We start from the raw sequence: 26,745 nt of genomic DNA on the forward strand, positions 1-26,745 counted from the left end.
GGCCCCTTCGGTCACTGGCTGACCAAAGGAATGCACACATTAGCACAAATTATACAAGAGGGCCGCCTCTTGAGCTTTGAGACCATGCGCGAACGATTCAACCTGGCTCCCATGGATCGGTTTCGGCATGCGCAATTGTCCCATGCAATCCGCGCCCAATTCCCCGACACGACGGTCCTACCCCCTTGCTCCCCCATCGAGACCAATATTCTCCCGCAGTACATCTCTTCTAGGGTCACATCCAGCCTCTATCAGGCCCTTAGCTCATTCGGGACTCCACAACTCGACGGACTAAAGGCAAAGTGGGAAAGGGACCTGGGCCCCCTGGAACCTGAAGACTGGGTAGAAGCATTAATGTCCCCCAGAGAAATTGGGATAGAATCCAAGCTTAGGCTCATACAGTTGAGGATCCTACATCGATCATATCACTCGCGCACTGCAATGGCCAGATGGGGTGGAATAGAAGACGAGACATGTGTCCGATGCAAAACTGAACCCGCCACCTTCTACCATATGATATGGGACTGTCAGGTGATACAGGCCTTCTGGGTGGAATGCGTTAATACAATCTCAGCCGCTCTGGGGACACCAATTCCCAGGGACCCCAAGATGGTACTATTGGGCATTGGAGGGGAAGTAGACCTGTCCAAACATGAAAAAATGTTCTTGGCAACGGCGCTGGGGGCGAGCAAAAGGCTTATAGCGGCCAATTGGGGGTCGGACGAACCATTGAGCCTGAATCGATGGAGTAACGAGCTGGACCGAGGTGCTACCTTAGAGCGCCGAATTTATAATGCAAGGGGCTGCCCCCGTAAATTCGAGAAAATATGGGGCAAATGGCTAGATGCTCAATAAGCTCTGTGGGTGGGGGTGCACCGGTAGTGATGCTTGCCTTGTTTGCCTGCCTGGTCCTATTGTTGTCTTGTTGTCTTCTGGTCCTCGGCCCTACGGGCCCCGTTGATATGGACGACTGCCTTCAACTTGTATACTGCTGAGATTGCCTTCCACATGTATACTGCTGATTCATGTCTTATTCTTATATGTCTCTTATGTTTTGTTGTTTAAATTCAATAAACAGAGTTATTAAAAAAAAAAGAGATCAAGAAACCTCAAGGACCAACTGGTTCATCCTTCCACACCAGGCAAACTGAATGTGAGCCAGAGAGTGTTGCGCCCATTGTTGGGCCATTTTCCCTGTGGGAACTGCTGAGCTTGTCAGTTCACTAAGAAAACAACAAGCTTTCCCATCGAGAATAGAACATGGGAAATTCGATTTTTATCAAATTGCAAAACCAGTAATGTGGTTTACTGCATACAGTGCCCTTGCGGCCTGCGATACGTGGGTCAGACCAGCCGGCCGGTCCATATAAGAATCAACGAACATCGCTCAAAAATACGATGTAAAAATCATTCGGCTCCATTAGTGTCACACTTAGTGGCATTTTCCCACTCCCCAGACGAGATGAAGTGGTGGGTGCTGGAGGTGGTAAAAAACAGCCTCAATATGCAACAGTCATTACTCAATAAGGAATCCAGATAGATTTTCCGTTTACAGACATGGGACAGGACAAGGGAACTCCATGAGGAAACTCCCATTTTTATGTTACCACATTAATCATACAACAACCATTCAAAGCTTGTCTTCCTCGAGATACCGTGAGGATGTATCTATAGTGACCTTCCAAGATTCATTGTGAATATTGTCCTTCTCCTCTCCCTACTTACATTTTGGACCACATATGCTGCATGTACAGATATGCATGTGCTAAGTGGGGCTTTAGGTTGCAATACGACCTCTGTCCACTTAAGTGCTGGGGCACTGTTCTGTCTATTAGGACAACAGGGCTGCACTGGCCTTTCTGGCCCTTGCTGCTCGTTGGAAGGACTGCTGTTAGTTGGGACCTGCGGAGTGGAGACCAATACCTGAAGGATTGGTGAGCGCCCTGAACTGTACTGAGGTTCCATCTACATAGGGACACAGTGATTGATTTTCTGTCCATTCTTGCAGCCCACAGCTGGGACCGCATTACCCGGACTCACGCCGACGCACGCACTTTCAAAACTGCCAGCCTTGCTGGCAACCTGCTACTACAGCGCGATTTTCTACATCGTTTCCGCTGCCTGCACACAGACAACAGGTACACTATGGGGGACGTGGTTCTGTTTATTTGAATACAAATTGTTAGGTTTTCTGACAATAGCCCTTATTTTCGTTTTCCTAGCTTCATCTGTTAACTAGACACGTGACTCTCTGTGCTCTCCCCTGCAGCAAGGGACTTCCGGGCACTTTCTTTACTCGCCTCGTTGTGAGTCACATCTGATTCACATGTGACCTAGACTGACCTTACTTTGCGAGAGGGTCCGGCATAATTACAAGCCGTGAGTTAGTTACTGCTGCAGGTTTTTGCACTTCCATTTTTGATTCTGGGTTCTATATTTTTTCACCATTGATTGAGGTTTTTTGGTGATGTTTGCCTCATATCTATTAGGCACTTCTGGGTTGATTTGTGGCACACATGTTGCCAATCCTAACTATTTCATTGTGGGTCCAGATGCTGTGGCTCTATACAGACACCGCTTTCCGTTTTGTTGCTTGTAAATGCGTGGTGAGGAACTTTATTCTCCACTCCTGAAGGATGTAGCCAACAGGTGTGGTTACAGTCAGATTATCTTTTTCTGTACCACTTTTTCTTTTTCTTCTTCACTTCTTGGGACGGTTTCTGCCCTAGAACGCACCTACCTATGAGTGTTTTTATATTAATTGCGAGACTGTAATACTCTGACTTTTTTAGGGTGAATTAGAGTCAACCCCACAAGTGGCCTTTGGGGAGCACTGGCTTGAGTACAGAGTGAAGGCTCCATGTCAGTCTGCCTATTAAAGCTAGCATTTCATGTGTTGACTCAATTTTTTAAATTACATACATACAATATACATTTTAATTTTTTTAACTTTTTTTAATTTTCATTTTTTTCCCAGGGGTCACTTTTTAGTGCATATAACTCTGTTCCTGAGGAAGGCGTTGCATACATCGACGCCGAAACGTAGAATACACCTACCTGGGCAACACCTTGTCAAGCGGGTGAAAGTTGGCTGTGTTTTAACTTTGACAGCCACCTCACGTAAACCCCAAGTAGATTCACAGATTATCAAGTATAATCCTGTAGGTTTTCTTCTTTTTTTGAGTCTGAATGAACTGTACCATTTGGCAACAAATGTAACCATTGGGTTGGGTTGTCTGGTATGTCGTATATGGATTTGTTATGAAGGATCAAATAACAACTCAATTGTTTCAAATTAATATGTGCATGTTAAAGGATCTCATGCTATTAATTTAAATGTTTTTTCTGGTTTTGTTTACTTGAGCATGTTTAGTTTATGTTGAAGTACAAACCTGGGATCATTAGTTCTTCATTTCAAAAAGAACCTTAATTTTTCTTGTCTATATATTTGTTGATTTTTGCTAATAAATTGTGATATTGATTATTTTGCAGATTTTTGTGTTGTTATGTTTCTTTAGGTAGCACAATGTATACATTGATGCACTTTTTCTGTTAAAAGTATAAAGTGGAAGATAGTTCAAGTAATTACGGATCACTGCTCTGCAAATATTGTCAACAAATACCCATGGTCTAGTAATTAAAACTAGCATCTACATCACTTTCCTATGTAGGAGAGTGCCGGGAGGGATTTACTCATACAGAGAGATGGGGTGCAGTTAATAGTTTTATCCATGTTTATCTTTGGTTCGAAAGCATATAAGCAATTACAACATAGCATTTGACAACATTAAACTCTTATGCGCTACATTTAACACCTGTTCGTGTCTTTCAGATCGCTAGGATACACTTTACCTCAAGTTCTCCCCTCAGTTCACTCCCTCCCTCTCTCCTACCCCCTCACCCACTTCTTTTTATTAACCTCTTAACCTCTATAGGATCCTCTCCCCCCAACTGTAAGTGTTGTTTTACATTTCAGATTCTAAACTTTTGAAGTTTTCTTCCCCTTCTTAACCTCAGCGTCTCATTATCTTCGTTTTGAGGGAGTTCATGTTACATGTGTATTTCGGAGCAGGAAGGGTTTAAAGAAATGAGCTTCTCTGTCACGTGCATGTTCATGAAATGGATTCCATATAGTTAGGAATCTTAGGTATTTACCAGTGCTGATGGCGCATATCTTCTCCATAGTCATCACCCCCCCAGATCTTAACCCACCAGCATGCTGAATTTGGACCTTCTTTGTTTTTCCAATTTTGTGCAAGAGTCATTCTGGCTGCTGATAATAGATGGGTGATAAGTTTGGCTGTTGCTCCCGACATTGCGTATTTCCCTTCTATAGGGACTCCTAGGAGAATTGTCTTCTGAGATCTCGGCAAGTCCTCTCCTAAAATGTCTTTTATGTAGCTTAGTATTTCCTTCCAGTAGGCGACTGCCTTAGGACACGTCCACCACATGTGGAACAAGTCTCCCTTCTCCCTGCAGTTCCTCCAACAGTTTGGTGAGTAAGACTGTCATTTTGTGGATGCGGTTCGGGGTCATATACCATCTAAGGCACAATTTGTAAGTAGATTCCTTTATTGTAGTGCATCTGGAGGTGCTGTGTGCACGTGCCCATATTTGGTACCATTCATTCTCCGTTAGTGACTCTTGCATATCTCTTTCCCAATTCATTTTGTATGCGAGATGGTCGGTTGGCTGGTCGTTGGAGGAGTTTGTAGAGTCTAGAGACCCCCTTTGCTGTGTTGCCTTCTTGAAGCTACAGTTCTAGGCCTGATGGTGTTCCAATGCCCGCCTTCTTCACCATTGGGCGAGTAATCCAGTGTCTAATTTGCGCATATCTATAGCGTTCGTTTTCACCTATATTGAATTTCAACTGGCAATCTGTGAAGAGCAATGGAGCGCCGTCTTTGTACATGTCTTTCAGGTGCGTCGTTTCTGCCCCTGCCCAGCCCACTCAATATCCACGCTGAAGACCCGGAGTGAAATCTGGGTTGCCCATCAGTGGCGTATATGGACCCATTCCACCAGGAATGTGTTTCTTTTTCCGGGCTTTGTCCCAACTTAGTAGAGACCATTTTGTCATTTCTAGTAAGGATTCTCTGTTTCGGTTTTCTTTGCTCCGGCTCAGAAGGGCTATTAGGGGGATGGTTGAGACTGTTTGTTCGATTCTGCACCATCCTTTATGTTCTTCTGGTTTCGCCCATCTCAGCATTGGTGCTAATTGTGCCGCCATAATGTATCTGTCCATTTCTGGAACTCCCAGATCACCCATATGTGGGGAGGGCATTAGGATTAGTTTCTGGATTCTAGGTTTCTCATTATACCATATGAATTTGAATACCGCGTTCTGCAGCTCCCGGATCTTGGCTGGTGGTATTGGCACTGTCAGTGAGCTTACTACATAGAGGAGGCGGGGGAGAATGGTCATTTTGACTGCTGTGATGCAAGCAACCATGACAGCTCCTGGGAATCCCATCTGCGCATGTCTTCCTGTAATTGTTTCCACAGCAGTGTTAGGTTTGTCTGATATAGTTTGTGTGGATCGCTGGCGATGTAAATTCCTAAATATTGCAGTTTTCCTTCAACCCAGGGCATTGGGAATGATCTCGCCAGAGTCTCGACATCCTCTCTCCTTGCCGTTATGTTCATAGCTTTTGATTTGGAGAAGTTTATGGAGAACCCCGAGACCTGTCTGAATTCCTCCAACTGGGCCATGGCTCTGGGCATTGTATTTTTGGGTCTCCCATGAAGAGCATGATGTTGTCTGCATATAGGGCTATTTTGTGGGCTTCCTGACCTATTGTCACTCCCTTGATAGGGACGTCCTGGCGAATCTGCATTGCACATGGTTCCATTGCCATTGCAAAAATTAGGGGAGAGAGAGGGCAGCCCTGTCGTGTGCCCCTTCCAATCGCCACAAATTCGGTGCCTTGACCATTGATCCTGAAGCTTGTCGATGGGTGTCGGTAGTTGGCGAGCACCATTTTCGTAAATTCTGGACCGCAACCAAACCGCTCCAAAATCAAACTCAGATAGCCCCAGTCCATGCTGTCGAAGGCCCGGGTGGCATCCAGAGCCGCTACTGCAAATGATTGTTGTGTACGTCGCCTAGCGTCTATGACGTCTACTGCCCTTCTGATGTTGTCTTGTTTGCGTCTTTCGGCAATGAACCCTGCTTGGTCATCCTGTATTATGTTTGGAAGGATTTCCATTAGACGAGTTGCTAAAATTTTCGTGTAGATTTTTACATCTGAGTTCAGCAGTGCTATAGGCCGATAGCTTGCACAGTTTTTGGGATCTTTGCCTGGCTTTAGGGGTAGTATAGTTATGGACTTCCCCATATCTTGCGTGACCTTCCCCTCTTCTCTAATTGTATTGAATAGTTTTGACAGCGGACCTAGCAATTGTGTACGAAATGTTTTGTAATAGCCATTGCCAAAACCGTCTGGACTTGGAGTCTTATTTGCTGGTAGTGCTGTGATAGCGTTGCTGATTTCTTGGGCCGTAATTGGTTTCCCAAGATTGGTTCTGTCTTTCTCTGCAATTTGGTGCAGCTGGAGAGAGTTGATATAGTTGAGTTGATGTTCTGAGTCTTGATTTTCCCCCTTTAATAGTTCCGTGTGAAATCGTTTCATTATTTCTTTTTTTTCTAGCTCTGCTGTGTGAGGTTTCCCATGGGAGTCATTTAGCTGCACTATGTAGTTCTGGGTTTTTTGTTTTCTCAGTTTTGCTGCCAGGAATCGATTAGCCTTGCCTCCATGTATGTAGTAGGATTGTTTTGCTTTTAGCAGCGACTGGGCCACCGGTCCGCCGTGTGGTTCTCCAGTTGAGCTCTGATTTTCCGTAGTGCTCTTGAGGTTTTCCTTGAGCCCCGAGTCTTGTGTTGGGCTTCTGCAGCTTTCACCTCTTTTTCTAGTTGGTTTGTCACTAGTGCTCTTTCGCGGTGGTATGCCGCTGCTTGTGACATGAATTCTCCCCCGATCACTGATTTTCCTGCGTCCCATATTACCCCCCAGGTCGTTTCCCCATTATTGTTTTGTGTAAAGTAGTTGTTGATGGCGGTCTCCATATGGGCTCTTAGTGCAATGTCTTTTAGGAGAATTTCATTTAATCTCCAGGGTGGTTTAACTCTGTTCCCTTCCACTCCCCAGTCCACACCCACCGTCACTGGTGCATGGTTTGAATGATATTCCACTCCAATTTCTACTTCCGTTATTTGCGGAACTAATGATGTGGATACTAGGCTCATATCTATCCTGGAGTAACCGAGGTGAACCGCTGAGTAGTGGGTGTACTCTCTCCCATCTCCATGGAAGAATCGCCAGGTTTCAATCACTCCTAATTCTCTGTAGAACCGGCCCAGGGCTTGTCTGTTTTTCTGATCAGTGGTAGTTGGGGGAAGAGTCTTATCCAGCACTGGGTCCATAACGCAGTTGAAGTCGCCACCTATTATCAGTTGGCCCTCACACCAGCTGCCGAGTCTGCCCAGCAGATCCGTTATGAACACATCTTGGCGGCTATTTGGAACGTAAATTGGTATGATTGTGTATAATTTTCCTTTTATCAGCCCTTTAAGCCCCAAGTATCTGCCTTCTTTGTCTTTGCAAGTTTGTAGTTTTTTAAAGTCTAGGGCCTTCCCAATTAGTATAGCCACTCCTCTTTTTTTCTCACCACTTGAAGCAAAATATTGTTGTGGAAAGCACCGACTGGACATGCGCTTTTCGTCTTTGGGGAGGAGGTGTGTCTCCTGCAGGAGCCCAATCGTCGTCTGCATTGATTTCAGCCTGTCTAGTATCGGCCAGCGTTTTATTGGTGAGTTCAGGCCCTGTACGTTCAGAGATCTGACTCTTGATTCAGCCATTTTGGTTTAGGAGGGGTTGCGCTGTTACAAGCTGGGATTGAGTTGTGTCTATGCCTTCCATGTTTACTTTTTGGTGCCCCAGTGCTCTGGTTTGTGCCGTTGCTGTAGTTTTTGATACGTTTTGTTCTACTCGCCGCCTTCCAGTTCTCCCTCTCAGCTGCCCTTTTAGGTGTGCTGTTCCCTCTTTTCTGTGTAGGTTTCGTGTGTTTTGATAAACCTCCATCATTGTTCTGCTGCTGTACATTGCCTGGTTAGCCGATTCTTTGAGCGTCCTTCCGCATCTTGTCATTCTTGGCTCTATTGCTGGATTTTTGGCTTCTCTGTTTTTTTTTGGTTTACGCTTTTTCTCAATTGACCATTCCCATGATTTACTCGCAGTGTCTTGGGAATTGGGACGTGTACGGGCGATCGGACATTCCTGGACTTCTTCTAGATGCATGGTTGCACCACCCTCCTCACAATTAGTAATCTTCTGCTGTTTACCCTCCCACATACATGAGAGCCGAAAGAGTCCATCTATATCGTATCTGTTTTGCTTGTAGTACCTTTGTAATTGGCTGCATCATTCTTCTTTTGCGGAGCGTGATGAGTGCCAGGTCTTGATGCAGTTGAATATGGGAACTATTGATTGTGAGGTCATTGTGGAATCTTGCTGCTCTCAGTATTTCTTCTTTCTGACCGTAGGACGTTACTGCTATTAGCACATCTCTGGGTCTTGCACCCGGGTCATTCTGTTTTTGGCCTACTCGATGTATACGATCAAAGCCGATTTGGTCTGATTGGGTTTCCGGCTGCCAAAACACAGTTGCATTGTATCTTTAAGGTCACAGTCCTGGATTGTTTCGGGGAGGCCTTTGACTCTGATGTTGGATCGTCTTGAGCGGTTTTCAAGGTCTTCTGCTTGTAGTTCCAAGTTGGTTGTTGCGGTAGCCAGCTGTTCCAGGAAGATACTGTTCTGGTTAGATTCTTCTGCAACAGTTGATAAGCCATTTTCGACTGTATCTACTCTGCTTCCCAGGTCTGTCATTTCTCTGCTTACTTCCTGGAGGGAGGATTTCAATTCTTCTTTCATCTGTTCCAGCTGGTTGTGGAATGAGTTTGTGAGTCGGGCTTCCATCCCCTTCAGACAGTTCAGGAGTTCCTCCTTATCTGACGACATTGTGGATGATATTGTTTCTGCTGTACGGTCAACCAGTAGGGGGGGTGACTGACTCTCCTCTCGTTGACTCTGACCCCAGCACTTTTCAATTTGGCCCACTGGAGTTTTGGCTTGGATTCTTGGTTTTGACTGTCCAGTTCTTCCTCTGACTCCCGGCATCAGGGCTGATCCGTCGGGAGCAGACCGTGCTACTCGGAATTCAAGGGGGATGACTCCTTGAATCCAAGCGTATGCTTCCTTCACTGCGTAGAGCTCTTAGAGCCGTAACGTGGTACCTGGCTGTTTTGTTGCGTTCTCTGGGTCGTTGGAGTGCCTTAATGTCGCCTTTGCTTACGGATGTTGTAGTGACTTTGGGGGGGTGTTGTGGCCCATGGACCCAGTTTCTCACGTTGTAGGATTGAGAATTAGGGTGCTGGTCCTGTCGGTAAGGCACAGTTTCGGTGATTCTTTGTGTATGTATAGCTAGACCGCAGCGGTCGTCGGGGCGCAGCTATACTCTCGCTAAGCGCGTTTTACTGATTATCCTTGAAGCTGCGTGGCTGCTGGAATTCACCTCCTTAGGTTCCCCGCTAACCGCTAGCACTCGACAGGTCCACCTGGAGCGCCAGCAATACGGGAGCAAGGGGTTAGGATAGATTGATTGGGGATCTATACAGATATGTCTATGACGCGTGCTGTTGAGGTCTGGGGGAGATTTTACTTCGGTCAGATGGCGCCAGCCTTACAGGAGGAGCAGTGGGACGCCGACCTTGTGACGTTCTGGTGTGGTTCCCGGCTGCCAATAGTAAGAGTATGTTCAGGACGATTCCTCGGAACCAGGCTGCTGATGAGGGCAGATCTCAACACAGTTCTAGGCAATTGGGGACATGAGCTTCAGCCCGTATGTCTCTTTGAACGCGTGGACCAGCAGCAGAACTTGCTATGATATCCCAGGAACACATGGGGCGATGGAAATGGAAGGGATCATGCGTGCCACAGGCAGTAAGACTATGTGACTGCTAAGGGTAGACAGTGGCTGTAATGGGTTACAGTAGGTTTCAGTGGGCCAAGTGATTGTAGGCCCAAACGGACCCCGTTGGGTATTGGGCTGGATGGTTTACAGGTAGAGGTCGGATAGTGTACTGTGCTGGTTTAGGTGTCCAGGTCAGATCTCAAGTCCTCTCCCCCGGAGGGCTGCAGGCTCGCCCCAAGACCTATACTGTGACCTTCTCTGGTTCTTAGCGGTTCCTGGGGACCGGTCGCCCCCTGCCAAAGGACAGTCCCTCCTCCTTGGTTCCACGTTCAGGTGGACCTCTCAACTGTCCTGACGTCACCCAGTGGAGGTAATCTGCGCCCACTCTGGGCTTATGCCAGAGACTAAGGCCCAGTGAGGACCCATAGGAGGCCCCCCGATGATTCCTTTACTACAGGCTTGGAGTCAGGGGGTCTCTCCCAGTGACTGCCGCTGTTATGTGTGCCTGAAATCAATCCCCTTATCTGTGCAGTGATGTGGCCAGTGAAAGGATGGCCGCTTCGTACTGGGGCTGCCACAAGATCAAGATTGACAGGGAGCCCACTCCCTCCGTTGTGTTGATATGGTTGTGGAGGAGCAGGGAGGCGGCCCCATCGCGGGAGTGCAAGCTAATGTCTTCTAGTATGAAGAGTGGCGCAGTATTCAACCAGACTGGTAAGACGCAAGGATGGGGGATGAAGGAGGGGCGCCTCTCTATCTGCGTGCTACCGCTGTAAGCACCACCCAGCAAGTAGAAAATTAGATAGGGAGGCTCTAGCCACTGGCACAACGTGAAGGAGAGCACTGGACAGATCCCAGCAAAGTTCAATGAAAACGCTCCCTAGGTAGGACTGTCCACACCGGCCCTTACAGACCGCCTCCCTGGGAAAACACTAATGCCACACACCATTGCTTCTCCTCGCGCCGTAGGCCTGCACCTGGATGTCCAGTCCACACTCCTACTCACAGCGATGACGTGTGGGCCTCAGCAGATTGGCTTCCCGGGCCCCAGGAGCGCCACAGCCGCAGGGGATCACAAACCCCAGTCCCGACGGTGGGGACCAGGCAAGTTGCACTTAAATCATCATCATGCAAATCTCCTTCTGCACTCCTCCACCCCGCGGCTTCTGTGCTCCTCCACCTCGCAGCCAGCGGGAGGAGCGGGGAGGACTGACGTGCCGACCACCTCTACGGCACCAAATATCTCTGCATTGGGGGGATGGGCCGCTTCTCCTATTTTCAGGCCGGTGTCCCGGCTACCGATGTCGGAAAGGGGCACAGACTGCAATCACAAGCCTGCGTCGCCTGCCGACAGAAAATTCCCTAGGTCTGCAGGTCGATGCAGGATCCTCCGACGTGTTCCTCACTCCATCACGGGCCACAGTACGCCGAGGGGATCCTCTTCGCTGGTACGCGCCAGTGCTGGCACTGCCCCTCCCCCACCGACACTCTGGTGAGCTCACCGCGGAGCTCCTCAGCCGGGACGAGGAGACCACCGTCTTCGCTCGCTGCCAGGGAGGCTTCGTTCACCGGGTTCCCGGCACCTCCGGGTGCCGGAAAAAGGCTCAGGTGGTGCTCGAGGATGTCGGCAGACAGTGGTGGGGGTCGGGGTCCGGTGCCAACAAACTGGGGGGGCTCAGATCTCCAATTTAGGCGCCCCGAGGTGGAGACTAGCTGAGAGATGTCTACATATCTCTGCGCCCCCTGGTGGATCTCCCGTAGTTAATAGTTTTGACTGGCATACCTTGAATCCTTTTCCTGTTGGGACATCTACTTTAGCTTACATGTATGTCTCTGCCAACAAAAATAAAACTTTACAAAATAAATGTAAAAAAAAAAAAAAAAAAAATAGATGTCAACATCACCCCATAAAAAAATCTTCACGTTGCCAGTGCCCAAAAAGGGTCGGTCTCAACAATACATGCTCCTTTTGTGCTGCTATTGCCCAAATCAAATCCTGCGGCCCATCTCATTAGGTTTTTCCTGTCCCCTGATCTGCGTCATGCTGCTCTCATTTGCCACAAAGCATCCCGCACCCTCCACCACACACAAACATTTAAGCAAGCATGCATACAAACAAACTTCAAAACATGTCAATCTTATGAGCCTAAAAGCCAGGAATGTTTAATTATTTGACAACACTTGAGATCACTTAAAACTGCCCAGCATACCTCAATTCCAAAACAGACGCCCCAGAAAGGTGTGTGTGATAAACCCATATGCTTGTAGCCATTGTTTGACATGGGTATGCTCACACACACCTTAGGGAGACTTGAGGGAATATTTATATGGACCACTCTAAACAGTCCTCTTGAATTAACACAATATCGTACATTAACTATGTTTAGAGGGTCCCTTGCTTTTTAGGCTGACCCCTTAATAGCTCAACCTTTTTGACTGCTTCTCTTTTACTCCAAAAACAAAGATTCACAGAGGCATTGTAACCACTAAAATTTCAATAAGTGGATCCTGATTATGGACCACTCTAAACAGCCCTCTTGAATTAACACAATATCGTACATTAACTATGTTTAGAGGGTCCCTTGCTTTTTAGGCTGACCCCTTAATAGCTCAACCTTTTTGACTGCTTCTCTTTTACTCCAAAAACAAAGATTCACAGAGGCATTGTAACCACTAAAATTTCAATACGTGGATCCTGATTACTTCATACAAAAAATATATATCTCTTTATTCAACATTAAAACGACCACAAATAGTCACAAAAATGATTTGTGCCATTTTTCAGATTTGTTTTAACAGGAGAAAAACAATTTTTCTCAACCAGCAGCATTACTCTATTTTAAATAAGTACGCACAATCAATCTACAATAGTCTGTACAGAACTGTTTCTTGTATCAAAGCTTTTAGCTAAATTCATCCGACCTTATTTACTGTTCCACCTCACTATCAGGCAAGTCACAGAATAGTCCTTCCTCACATATAATATTCGTGAAAACTACTCATTCATCTACTTATTCAACATTCACCTCATCACCCGAGATGTTTCATTCCTCATTCATCCTTCAATCCACTATATTCAGGAAATTCATCAGGGGTATACAGAAAAAAGAATTGTACAATTGCATTATGTCAAACAGTTTCCTTATGTCTGGACACAACGGAGAGAATGGTCCTGAGCCTCAATCCCTTCTCTTTCACATCTGAGCCTTTGTAGGCATCTGCCTAAAAAGGCAAGAAAAGGGCTTGATTTAGTATTAGCAAGCCTAGCTGCATCTCATTTACAACATTATTGCTGTGTCTTTTACACGGTGAAGGGCAGATTACTACATCCTTCCATTCCCTTATCTTATCATTCTCTCCTGGTTTGGTCTCCTGCGCATTTGATAACTCGCAGGTTTAATTGCAGTCACACATTAGAAACATATCATATGTATTTACATACGGCTTCCATCTCTTTCCCCGATAAGCCATTGGCTTGTGCCCCTTCATTTAAAGAGACAATCATGTTCTGGATCCACTTTCAATAGCATCCTCCTTCTTAAGTAAAATGATCTTCGTTTCCGTAAGCTCAGAAAACAGCGTTTAAGTATGAACATTGTTCTTACCCCTAACGGTCAACGGCTAATCTACTAGAGCTAAAATAGCCTTCACGCAAAAGGCGCAGCGTCCGTGGTAGTTTTGTGCTAGTATCCCTATGTTAGGTCTCGGCACGTAAACGTTGGAAGGCGAGGCAAAGATAATGTGGGGGGCAACCAGTTTATTTCTAACCCCTTTCAAGTCACATACAAATTTGGTGCTTCTCATGATTATGTCTCTTCCTTAATAGACGTTTCTTAGCCCTTACCGCTATTCAAGTACTGCTCTTGATCATGTTTCTTGCACGCAGTCCTATCATTGGGATCATCTACGTTACGTACTTGCGCCGTACTACAGAATAAAACACAAACAATGGGAAACTACATTAGTCCCACTTGTTTAAGTGAGTCCTATCATTATTCATGGTTTACCCGGATTGCCTTCATCACGTTACTGGCAACTTCCCATTTCCTTACCTAATTCCATGTTCCACCGATTAGTTGTTTGTTGCACTTTTCTCCGGACCTTCTTTAGCCGGGGTAGGTGCTTATCTCCACAGCCTCACAAGATTGTCTCTTTTTCTGCAGGCAGTTTCCCTTTGCTGTGTTGTTTCTACTTTTGAGCTTTATCATCGCGTTCTACATGCTGTGTCGCGCATCGACACATTCGCTGTCATGTGTTTCAAAAAGGTCCTTTACTCGAACACTAAGCTCATAGCAGCCAATCATGCTTTAGCTAGTGTTTTGTCAGCATGTTCTTTGTTCCACAGTATTCTCCAACTTTTTAACTACCTTGTTGGTTAGGATTCTGGTTGCCTCGTAACTAGATTCCAGTTGTTCGCCCGTGCCTTAACCTGCCATATCTACACCAAAGTACGATCTTCTACGTCCCCAACAAGGCCCAATAGTAAATTCACCTCATACCTGGCCGATAGACATATAGGTTACAGTTTCAGTCTTTCCTCGAGAAATCTTAATTTCTGATTTTCTCCTCTTGTAGTGGAAAAATATGTTCTTTCTATTTTTACTATACCAACTTTGGCTCCATGTATGTCTGCAAAGCTTGGTCATTCCCATTATTTTCTTAGGACATATCCGTCAATAGGCTGCTATGTGAACAACACTCAATCATCTCCCTGCTACAACTTATGCTGCTTGGCAAAAAGATGGTATGTTTCAAATACTCAGACAGTTCTACATTAATCTGGTCTCATTTAATCCCAGCTCCATACTTTTGGTCAGAAAAATCAATTCCTTCTCTTTTTTCAACTGTTTCTTTTTGTCCAAATTCGCATCATTGCTAGGTTTGATCAAATAAGACTACTGACCAGGTCAGTCCTTCCACCTTGTGTATTTGTTCCACAAAATGCCCTACTAGTGTAGCTGCAGGAGTTCTATTTTTAATACAGCTTTTGTGCTCCGTGATCCGCGTCTTCACCTTCCTTTCAGTTTTGCCGATGTAAATCTTTTTGCACGGGAACCATATAACGTATACCACCAGTTTTGAGTTGCAGTTCGTGAGGGTTTCTTGTCTCCATTAGTCAATCCTAGATCAATTTCGGTACTTTTTTTTCGTTTGCGAGCAGCATGTACAGCTTCCACATGGGTAGTGTCCTGTAGACCCCAACTCTCAGTTAATGTGTGTTGTTGGTTCATCTTTCTAGTAATGTTGTTCCACGTGATCTGATCCTTTATTGTTCTACTCCTTCAGAACGCTATTAGAGGTCTCTCTACTGGGTTTTTCCCGTTTTTCAAGATTTTCCAGCTGCGATGTACGATTCTTTTAATGCGGTTTCACAGATTGCTATAGGTGTTAGCAAACACCAGATATTTCTTCTTTTCTGTTTTTTCTGGTATTCTAAAAGGGCCTCACGGTTGACATGGGTATGAATCACGGATACATTTTATATCAAGCGATCATCGTTCTCAGTGGAGGAGAGATGAGATTGAGAGGAGAGGTCTACCTCTGCATTGTTTGCCATGTCAGCTGTAAGGGGGGCAACTATACCTAAAGTCTGGGGTAGGGTAGTCGACTAACGCTTCAAATGGTGACTGTCTGTTGCAAGCCCATTTGCATTTAGTCATAATCCCATTTATGAATGAGTGACACTAGAGTTGCAGGTGTAAAAAAAAAAACGGATTTACAACAGTACACTTTTTGCACTTTAAGACACACACTAAAAGAAATAGTGCAGTAAGGGCTCTTCGATATAGAGAGTACAGCCAACTGCCAACATGCTCTTATTGATGAGATATGATAGTCTATTTATGTAGTGCCTTTACACAGTGTGTTTCAAAGCACTTCAAGGCAAGGGAGGGAACAAGGAAACTATCATACTCGGCCTGATGACATTTCAGATAGTGCAAGAGCTAAGACATAGATAAGGAAGGGATGGGGAGAGTGGGATGGAAATGGAAACAGACAGGCGACTACCGTACTAGGCCTGACGACATTTCTGGAGGAGCCAGAGGAAAACAAGAGGTGAGTGAGAGGGGTGCAGAAAGGGAGGGGAGGAACAAAACAAGCTGATGATATGCTGTAATGATATAAAGATCACCGGACTATGCACATAAAAGCAAACCCGTTTTGCATGTTGTGGTAGTGGACATCATGGAAATGAACGAAAAGGCGTTTTATTGCGATACTCAATGTTATTGTCTTGGTAGTAGGTAGGTAGGTAACTGGGGTGGAGGGGGTGGAGGCTTTTCATTTGGAAATGCCCCATCACTGTGCTCAAAGATAAAAACACTGAAGCCTAAGAGAGGACCTGCTAACAAAAGAAATGTTTTATAAAAGAAAATGAGAGGCGGTTGCCGAGGTGCCTTTTTTCATCTGCATTTCGACCTCTTCAACAAAAGTCTGAAATGGGATGGGGGGCAGGGGGGGTGGTAGACCGCTGCAGCCATTATGCTAAATTGCTGCCCATTATCAGGGCATTGTTAAAGACCAGGGCGAAATCTCAGCAGCCTGTGGTTGCACAAGGTTGAACGGCCGGGGGTGAACCCTTCTCCCTGCCACAGCGCGGTCTCCGATGCTCCAGCAGGCAGCTGGGGGGTAAAGTCCCGGCCATCTCCCATATGTGCCGGCTCTATGGGCTGCGGAGCGCTGTGGGTGCCTGCCTTGCCCACAGGCTAGCCACGTCCTCCCCCTCCCCACGTCCGATACACTACTGTTGTACTCGGTTTATTTTCCGCCACCACATGTTGAACAAGCTTCGCCATCTTCAACAAAAACGGGACTCACCAGACTCCAAGACCATTGCTTTGCATTTAATGTATCTTGTACCTGTATTTTTGCTCCTACTGCAATCACGGCTCTATGTATTGCTACCTTGCACTGTAACTAAGTTTTAAGATGTCTTGTTTCTCTTGCGCCCGTCTACCTAAGGGCTTGGTGCGCATTGCCAAACAAATAAACAAACAAACTCCAGCCATGCCATGCAGCAAATCCCCCCCTCCCCCCACCCTCCACCCCCACATCGACCATTCAAACGTTTAAAAAAAGGCATTTCACACTTCGACCTTGAAAAGGAGGACGGGGGTGCTTTCCACCAACGAGCACCGTCAGTTGAAGTGATGCATCTAAACGGCCGCCAGTTCGCGCTTGGCGAGATCCGTGCAAGAACTGTATTTTTCATGACATTTTATAATCATGCTCTTGGCCAAATCACAGCTGTAAAAATAAATGTATGTTGAACACCAGCACCTTAAGGGTTTGGGGAGGGGGAAATCTCCAAACTACAACGTTTTATCTCGAGATATGCACAACAGCCACAACTAGAGTGTGACTGTTGCAATGTACTTTGACTGTCAGCTAATCGCGGATGGGATGCAAACACGAAGAAACTGGGAAGAGAAATTCACACTATCGCCACAGGAGGTTACCCTTACGCCAGTGAACACCAGTCGAATTCGTAGTGTTTATTTTATGTATTATTATTTGTAGACGGTTCTAAAGAACCTTTACAAAATAAACAACATCGATAAAACAATAATGTCAATCTTGTCCATTATAAGTTAAAACAATCATTTGTTATTTAAAAGCTTTACAGATTCTGTATCAATCAGCATTGTTCTATTAAAAACTCAATAAAACCCAATATATCACACATACACCGTTAAAATAATGTTAACCATTGGTACAGCCTAATCCTTTAGCATTCTTAATAAAGCAATTCGTAGAATCTAACATCTACAGACTCTCATATCCCAAAGACTCTCCCACCAGACGTCTCAGGATGGTACGCCATAGCCAGTATAGATCGATCTATAGACTCACCAAATCGGCCTTTAATTTCCGTAAGAATGTTACACACGTAATCTTTTTTTTGTATTGTTTGGTGCCCGCACAACCTACGTATTTTGGACATCATGTATTTATTAAGCGCATACATAGCAGTAAAACACCTCTATGGTCCGGGACAGATGCTGTTGCTAGGGGTGTTGGGGTGGAGGGGGTTGAATAGTAATTTTTGTAGGTTGCATACTCACAAATGCCAAACAAAACCACATTGTTTTTTTAAAAAGGGATGGAAGCAGATTATGGCCATTTATGGGGGGGGGGGGGGATAGTTTGAAAAAACGCATAAACGTTTCAATTTGAATGTCTCAAACCTGCAGTAACATGTTACTCGCCCCCCTCAGTTCTCCCAATGCAAACACACCATTTCTTACTCAGTCACTTACAAGTTTTGGGAGCGAATATATTATTATAAGCTTTACTTATTCAATTTATTACACTCCTGGTACTACATTTACATATAAAAAGACGTGTCCGTGGGTGATCCGTTTTACTAGCAGCTGTCGGGAATACGGTCAGCCCTCTATAGAATGCACAGTGCCAATATATGAACTAAGTGATGTATATTACTGTGGCCTTTGATAACCGAAGCTTACAGTGTTTTATTTCATTACGTAGGGTCCTGAATGCACATTAGCCATTCTCCAATAGATACCAGGTCACCAGCAGTACACAGGAACATTGTGACTGGTGTTGATGCTGGCTGTTACCAAAGAGGGGGGTGGGGGGTGAAGGAGAAATCTCGCTCAACAATGTGCCAGCATTGCCCCACTTCCAAGCAGAGTCTGTTCAACCAGATCATGAGGTCTGTCCACTCTTATGTGTTTTTGTATCCAGAGAAATGTCTCAACAATACATGTCAACGACCCCTTGGGAGCGCTGTTTGGGGTGTGGAAAGCTAAGAACATTAAAGGCATGGCTAAATTCCTTAATATAGGCTGTATGGTGGCCAAGAAGTGTATACTTCAAAACTGGAAAAATCCCTCTCCCCCCACATTCCAGAAATGGCTGAACTTGCTTACTTGGTCCCGGAACTGCGAGGAGGAATATCTTAATATGCTCCCCACTCACTCTCGCCCCAAGAACATTTGGACTGCATTCAATAGTTACCTCAACAACCAGGAGGCGAGTGCATCAGAGAGCGGCTCATCTGTGGGTCACTAGGATGAAACTCCACTTTAGCGGATTGTTATGATTATACCCGTCTGTCGTGCTGGCCGTCCTCCCGGCAATATGACCACTTTAGACCACTGTGTCATTGTATGTACCTTTTCAATGCAAATGATCTCCCTGATGTGTGTTTTATGCATCTCTCTGCGAAGAGCAGATAATCAACATTATTGAAGGCCCCTCCTTCTTTGAACAAACTGGGAGCACTGGGAGTCCCGCTATACAGAATAACACAGGCAATCTTCTCAAATTGAAGAAGAAAGGTTTTAGAACCGAGCTTCACGGCCATTTTTTGAGAGAATAGCTCAGGGCTAGTATTATCCCGGCAGGTCTGGTGGTTAGAAACAAACCAGGGCTCTTCCTGGATGATGAGGAGTACAAAACTGGTTTCAGTAAAATTGCAACTAAATGCAGTAGGAATCTTATGGCCCTGACAATTTCGACTGCACAAAGGTTAGCGATTGTAGTGCAGAAAGAATTGGAGTCAGAAGAACTTAAGTTTAAAGCAAACCCACTAGTTGGCAATGCAGATGATACATTAAGGGAGATTGAAAAACTGTTTGAGGACTTTAAATCAATAACTCTAAGAAAACTAAAAAACTAGGTAAAGACATCCAGGAATTCCGGACAGAGAAGATTTACCCATACCTCAGTGTTAGGCAGAATCCTGTGCAGTGCCCTTAGGGACCACTACACACAATTAAGACTACAGGTGGCAATACAAGTTTTACCTTTGGCACTAGCCTGTACTATGTCAGAGTGGTAGCAGTGGTGGTGCACCCAAGCTTATCTCAAGAGTATACGAGCAGTAGCAGAGATTACACAAAGGGACCACAATTACTGTGACTCAAGCAAACACTGACTCAAGGTTTCAGGTAAAAAATATAAGTACATTTATTTTTAAACCATTCATTATAAACACAACACTTCTATTAAACTCAAATAAAAACCACACGTTAAATATACAACTAACCAATTCACTTTGTACAGTAAATCTCAAGGTAAGTACCATGTGTTTGAATGAACCGGTGTTACGAACAAAACACGTTACCGCGATTGCAATTGCGATCACTTTTTGACAGTTCGGTCTACTAAATAAACGCGTATCCGTGACATGAAATGCTACCGGGGCAAAAACACACTTAGCACCTGAGTTACCCAGAGGGAGTTGGAGGCAAAAAACCACAGGCAATATTTTGGTTATGCAGGCAGACTCAAGAAACACTCAGAGACAGGAGTTCAAAAGTCAAAGGGCCGGAGCCAGGGTCGAAAGACACCGGGGCCTGTTGCCGAAGATCACACAGTCAGACAGTTCACGATTCAACGTAGCCAAAAGTACTTTGATATTGTCAATGTTCGGAAGCAAAAGTTATAAGAAGGAGGGAAGACAAGGGCAAGCCTTGGAAATGAAGAAAAGGGTTTCACCCAGTTTCCTCAAGTAGAACACAGAACCTTGTTCCAATGGTGCAGCTGGTGCCCTGGCAGTTGTTCCTGTTGGTTTCCCGCAGACCCACGATTCCTGGAGCTTCGTTGTGAAGGAGGACGTCTGAAGGGGGTCTGCACCACACAGGGATGAAGCCGGCAGCAGCGACGAGGAATAAAAGGTGCACTCCTTAAAAACAGGAGAGGCTCTTCAGGTGGCTATCCGGACCACTACAGCAGTGTGCAGCAATTTCGACCAAGGAAGAGGATCCTCTGGCTGTGGAAGATGAGCTAGTTATCCCCACCAAGCTCAAGGGAAGAAGACTCCGGACTGGATCTTCTCCGAGTCGTTGAAGGGAAGATAGCTCAGGACTGCAGCAGGGCTTCACCGGGACGGGGTAGTTGCAGCAGCCGTCGTTCTCTCTGCTTCTCTTCGGTTCCTTGTAGTTTCAGTGGCGACTCTCTGACTTCTAGCCCACGAGACCTGCCTTTTATGCAAAAAAAAAAAACATTCACACAGCCTGGCTGTCAATCACCCAGCAGGGGGGTTGTCCAGCCCGGACAACTACCCTGGCCAATCATGACAAAGTGCGACTTGGGTTTCCTAGGATAACCTGTGCAGGGGGTGCCTACACCCCTCCCTCACATTCAGCCCACCTAGACACCCAGGCGCCTTGAGGAGGGCTTCTGAGCACAAGCCTGCCAAAAGACAGCGAACAAAGAAGGCAAACCTAGTTTGCCGCGCAAAGTAAGACTTTGAAGTTAAAGTAAGACAAGAAGGACTTTAACAAAAAGAAATGGCGAATAAACCCAACCGGGGCCAAAAGAAAGACGATATGGTCAAGCAGGTTTATGTTCGAGTCTAATATAATAGCCAAGAACAGTACCACGTTTATCTAATATAATCGCCGTAGAAAAGTTAGGGTAGATACCACTGCCACCAGCCAAGTCTAAATGTTAAAAGAGCGAAACAATGCTCTAGGAGGTACAGATAAAAAGGGATATGAATTAACCCTTTCCAGTACTCCATGGAAGATGGGGGGTACTGGATCTGTGGTAGATAAGTAAAGTTAATGGTAACTTTACCCTTTTCTGGGGGACGGTAGTCGCCTCAGAAATTGAGTCGAGGGAAGTCTCAAAGACAAGCCTGTGTCACAGCACTGAAGGTGCTGTGTGACACACAAACAGAAGGGGGCTACTGAAGTGGTGTACTTCGGTGTCCACAATCACAAAAACAGGTAGAAACACATAGCAAAACACAGAGTGGGGGAAAAAGCTCCCACTCTTACAAAGTGGAAAAATATAAACTCCAGAAGTCCAGCAAAGCTGCTGGGGGACTCACTAGGTGAGGGAAATTAGCCATAGATGAGAATTCTCCCTAACACTCAGTGCAGACTATTCACAACAAAGGACACAGGATAGATCTCAACAAAGTAAGAACAATAGAGGCAGACCACGCAGGTGGGTCACATTCTCTGATTCCAGTAGTGACTCTACAGGTGAGGATCAACTCCCACTGGGACCACCACAAATCTTTAGATCCAGGAACCAGAGGCCTTTTTTAGGGAGAGGCCAGTTTCGAGGTTTCCAGGGGGATTTTTACAACCAAACATGTGACCCTTGGGGCGGCAGATGGTGGTAACGACCGCGCAGGAGGGGCTACACCCAGTAGCCACCAGGATCAATACTGTACGCCATAGGGAAGTGGAAAGAGACATCCCAGTCTTTAATTTATCAGATACTGTATTGTCTCCTTTCCAAATCCAGCTCATGGGTAAGGGTTCATCATTCGTCCCAACCAACAGGACCGATTGGTTTATAGCACAAGGAGAACTAAGACAATTCTTTAGAAAAGTGCACCTCAGCAACTTCTTTAGCGACAAGGAACAAGAAGAGAGCCCACAAGATACAGTCCTGAGGGTTCCATCGAGTTTTACTCCAACTGACAATCAGGTAGCCTAAGAAATAATTCTCTTTGAGAAATGTGTGATGTCAGACCTCAAGAGACTACAGAACAATCCACAGAAAACCAGACATAATTTTTCCAATGCTGAATAACAGGCGATGGAAGAAATCACAGCCAAAACTGGCCTAGTAATTAAACCCGCTGACAAAGGGGGAGGAATAGTGGTGTTCTAAATATCATAAAATGGTAATGGACCTTCTGGAGGATCAGGGGAGCTACCGACCTCTGTGTGAGAACCCATCCTTAGAAATCAAAGAGGAGATTAGGGAAGTCACCCAATTTGCAGCAGACCGCTCGTGGATCACACGGGAGGAAATGGAATATTTGACCCATTCCGAGGGGAGGACTCCTTCCTTTTATGCCCTCTCCAAGATTCATAAACATGAATCCAACCCCCCAGGAAGACCTACAGTATCGGGCTGCGGCTCCTTACTGGAACCTCTCTGTAAGTTCATAGACATGTTTCTGCAACCCATAAGTCAACTAACTTATTTAAAAGATACCATGGCCATGATTAACATCTTTGAAGGGGAACCATTTGACAGCGAAAAAGATCTCTTGGTTGCAATGGATATAAAATCATTATATACCAACATACCACAAGAGGACACCCTAGAGGTCATGCACGGGTTCCTAACACGGCAGGGGACTCAACAGAGGGTCCCAGCAGGATTCATTATTGAACTGATGACAATTGCTCTACAAAGGAATTACTTTGTATATGCAGGGCAGTACTATCTGCAGACAAGAGGCACGGCAATGGGGGCAGCCTTTGCTCCGAGCCTAGCCATTCTGTTCATGGCGGCCTTTGAGGAGCAGTGGGTTCTTTCAGCCAATAACCAATTTAGACCACAAATCAGGAAATGGTTTTGTTATATTGACGACTAATCTTTATTTGGAAGGCGATCTGGAGTCCCTCAATGTCTTCTTCAGTTATCTAAACAACCAACACCCCGCCATTAAGTTCACTATGGAGCATGACAACACATCCATTCATTTTTTGGACTTGGAACTGAAGGCACAATTGGGTCACTTACACTGTACATTATACAAGAAAGGTACTGGTAGGAATACCACTCTCCACTTTACCAGCTTCCACCCCAGGTCCCTTAAGGAAAATTTGCCCTACAGCCAGTTCTTGAGATGTACAGAAATATCGGACTATTATCAACATGCCAATAAATTGGCTAGTGATCTTAGGGTTAGAGGTTACCCCAAGAAGTTAGTGGCACATGCTCTAAAAAGAGCCAGGTTTACGCCAAGGGAAAATCTCCTTGTACCTCAAGTAGGAAGCCTGCCACAAGAGAGGATTACATGTGTAACCACTTACAGCACACAGTCATTTGTCATTAAAAAAGCACTATTAAAATACTGCCCATGGTCTCTACCTGTTTACCGACCTCAGGAAAGTCATTGTTTGCCTTTAAGAGATCAAGAAACCTCAAGGACCAACTGGTTCATTCTTCCACACCAAGCAAACTGAATGTGAGCCAGAGAGTGTTGCGCCCATTGTTGGGCCATTTTCCCTGTGGGAACTGCTGAGCTTGTCAGTTCACTAAGAAAACAACAAGCTTTCCCATTGAGAATAGAACATGGGAAATTCGATTTTTATCAAATTGCAAAACCAGTAATGTGGTTTACTGCATACAGTGCCCTTGGGGCCTGCGATACGTGGGTCAGACCAGCCGGCCGGTCCATATAAGAATCAACGAACATCGCTCAAAAATACGATGTAAAAATCATTCGGCTCCATTAGTGTCACACTTTGTGGCATTTTCCCACTCCCCAGACGAGATGAAGTGGTGGGTGCTGGAGGTGGTAAAAAACAGCCTCAATATGCAACAGTCATTACTTAATAAGGAATCCAGATCGATTTTCCGTTTACAGGCATGGGACAGGACAAGGGAACTCCATGAGGAAACTCCCATTTTTATGTTACCACATTAATCATACAACAACCATTCAAAGCTCGTCTTCCTCGAGATACCGTGAGGATGTATCTATAGTGACCTTCCAAGATTCATTGTGAATATTGTCCTTCTCCTCTCCCTACTTACATTTTGGACCACATATGCTGCATGTACAGATATGCACGTGCTAAGTGGGGCTTTAGGTTGCAATACGACCTCTGTCCACTTAAGTGCTGGGGCGCTGTTCTGTCTATTAGGACAACAGGGCTGCACTGGCCTTTCTGGCCCTTGCTGCTCGTTGGAAGGACTGCTGTTAGTTGGGAACCGCGGAGTGGATACCAATACCTGAAGGATTGGTGAGCGCCCTGAACTGTACTGAGGTTCCATCTACATAGGGACACAGTGATTGATTTTCTGTCCATTCTTGCAGCCCACAGCTGGGACCGCATTACCCGGACTCACGCCGACGCACGCACTTTCAAAACTGCCAGCCTTGCTGGCAACCTGCTACTACAGCGCGATTTTCTGCACACAGACAACAGGTACACTATGGGGGACGTGGTTCTGTTTATTTTAATACAAATTGTTAGGTTTTCTGACAATAGCCCTTATTTTCGTTTTCCTAGCTTCATCTGTTAACTAGACACGTGACTCTCTGTGCTCTCCCCTGCAGCAAAGGACTTCCGGCCACTTTCTTTACTCGCCTCGTTGTGAGTCACATCTGATTCACATGTGACCTAGACTGACCTTACTTTGCGAGAGGGTCCGGCATAATTACAAGCCGTGAGTTAGTTACTGCTGCAGGTTTGTGCACTTCCATTTTTGATTCTGGGTTCTATATTTTTTCACCAGTGATTGAGTTTTTTTGGTGATGTTTGCCTCATATCTATTAGGCACTTCTGGGTTGATTTGTGGCACACATGTTGCCAATCCTAACTATTTCATTGTGGGTCCAGATGCTGTGGCTCTATACAGACACCGCTTTCCGTTTTGTTGCTTGTAAATGCGTGGTGAGGAACTTTATTCTCCACTCCTGAAGGATGTAGCCACCAGGTGTGGTTACAGTCAGATTATCTTTTTCTGTACCACTTTTTCTTTTTCACTTCTTGGGACGGTTTCTGCCCTAGAACGCACCCACCTATGAGTGTTTTTATATTAATTGCGAGGCTATAATACTCTGGCTTTTTTAGGGTGAATTAGAGTCAACCCCACAAGTGGCCTTTGGGGAGCACTGGCTTGAGTACAGAGTGAAGGCTCCACGTCAGTCTGCCTATTAAAGCTAGCATTTCATGTGTTGACTCAATTTTTTAAATTACATGCATACAATATACATTTTAATTTTTTTAACTTTTTTTAATTTATTTTCATTTTTTTCCCCAGGGGTCACTTTTTAGTGCATATAACTCTGTTCCTGAGGAAGGCGTTGCATACATCGACGCCGAAACGTAGAATACACCTACCTGGGCAACACCTTGTCAACCGGGTGAAAGTTGGCTGTGTTTTAGCTTTGACAGCCACCTCACGTAGACCCAGAGTAGATTCACAGATTATCAAGTATAATCCTGTAGGTTTTCTTCTTTTTTTGAGTCTGAATGAACTGTACCATTTGGCAACAAATGTAACCATTGGGTTGGGTTGTCTGGTATGTCGTATATGGATTTGTTATGAAGGATCAAATAACAACTCAATTGTTTCAAATTAATATGTCCATGTTAAAGGATCTCATGCTATTAATTTAAATGTTTTTTCTGGTTTTGTTTACTTGAGCATGTTTAGTTTATGTTGAAGTACAAACCTGGGATCATTAGTTCTTCATTTCAAAAAGAACCTTAATTTTTCTTGTTTATATATTTGTTGATTTGTGCTAATAAATTGTGATATTGATTATTTTGCAGATTATTGTGTTGTCATGTTTCTTTAGGTAGCACAATGTATACATTGATGCACTTTTTCTGTTAAAAGTATAAAGTGGAAGATAGTTCAAGTAATTACGGATCACTGCTCTGCAAATATTGTCAACAAATACCCATGGTCTAGTAATTAAAACTAGCATCTACATCACTTTCCTATGTAGGAGAGTGCCGGGAGGGATTTACTCATACAGAGAGATGGGGTGCAGTTAATAGTTTTAACCATGTTTATTTTTGGTTCGAAAGCATATAAGCAATTACAACATAGCATTTGACAACATTAAACTCTTATGCGCTACATTTAACACCTGTTCGTGTCTTTCAGATCGCTAGGATACGCTTTACCTCAAGTTCTCCCCTCAGTTCACTCCCTCCCTCTCTCCTCCCCCCTCACCCACTTCTTTTTATTAACCTCTTAACCTCTATAGGATCCTCTCCCCCAACTGTAAGTGTTGTTTTACATTTCAGATTCTAAACTTTTGAAGTTTTCTTCCCCTTCTTAACCTCAGCGTCTCATTATCTT

At 45.1% G+C, this 26,745-nt stretch overlaps 1 protein-coding gene and 1 long non-coding RNA gene across 3 annotated transcripts in view; one reads left to right on the top strand and one right to left on the bottom strand.

Annotated features, from left to right (window-relative positions):
* Nucleotides 1-26,745, bottom strand: part of TRAPPC9 (trafficking protein particle complex subunit 9) — a 3,490,818-nt gene that overhangs the window by 3,373,492 nt on the left and 90,581 nt on the right. The gene's annotated exons all lie outside the window — the stretch shown is intronic.
* Nucleotides 1,845-3,390, top strand: LOC138498694 (uncharacterized). The gene is made up of 3 exons (XR_011278839.1): nucleotides 1,845-1,934; nucleotides 2,009-2,138; nucleotides 2,978-3,390. It is a non-coding gene; the product is annotated as an uncharacterized lncRNA (long non-coding RNA).

The sequence above is a fragment of the Ambystoma mexicanum genome, chromosome 5q (assembly GCF_040938575.1).
Source record: "Ambystoma mexicanum isolate Mex_15411 chromosome 5q, UKY_AmexF1_1, whole genome shotgun sequence".
Classification (NCBI taxonomy): domain Eukaryota; kingdom Metazoa; phylum Chordata; class Amphibia; order Caudata; family Ambystomatidae; genus Ambystoma; species Ambystoma mexicanum.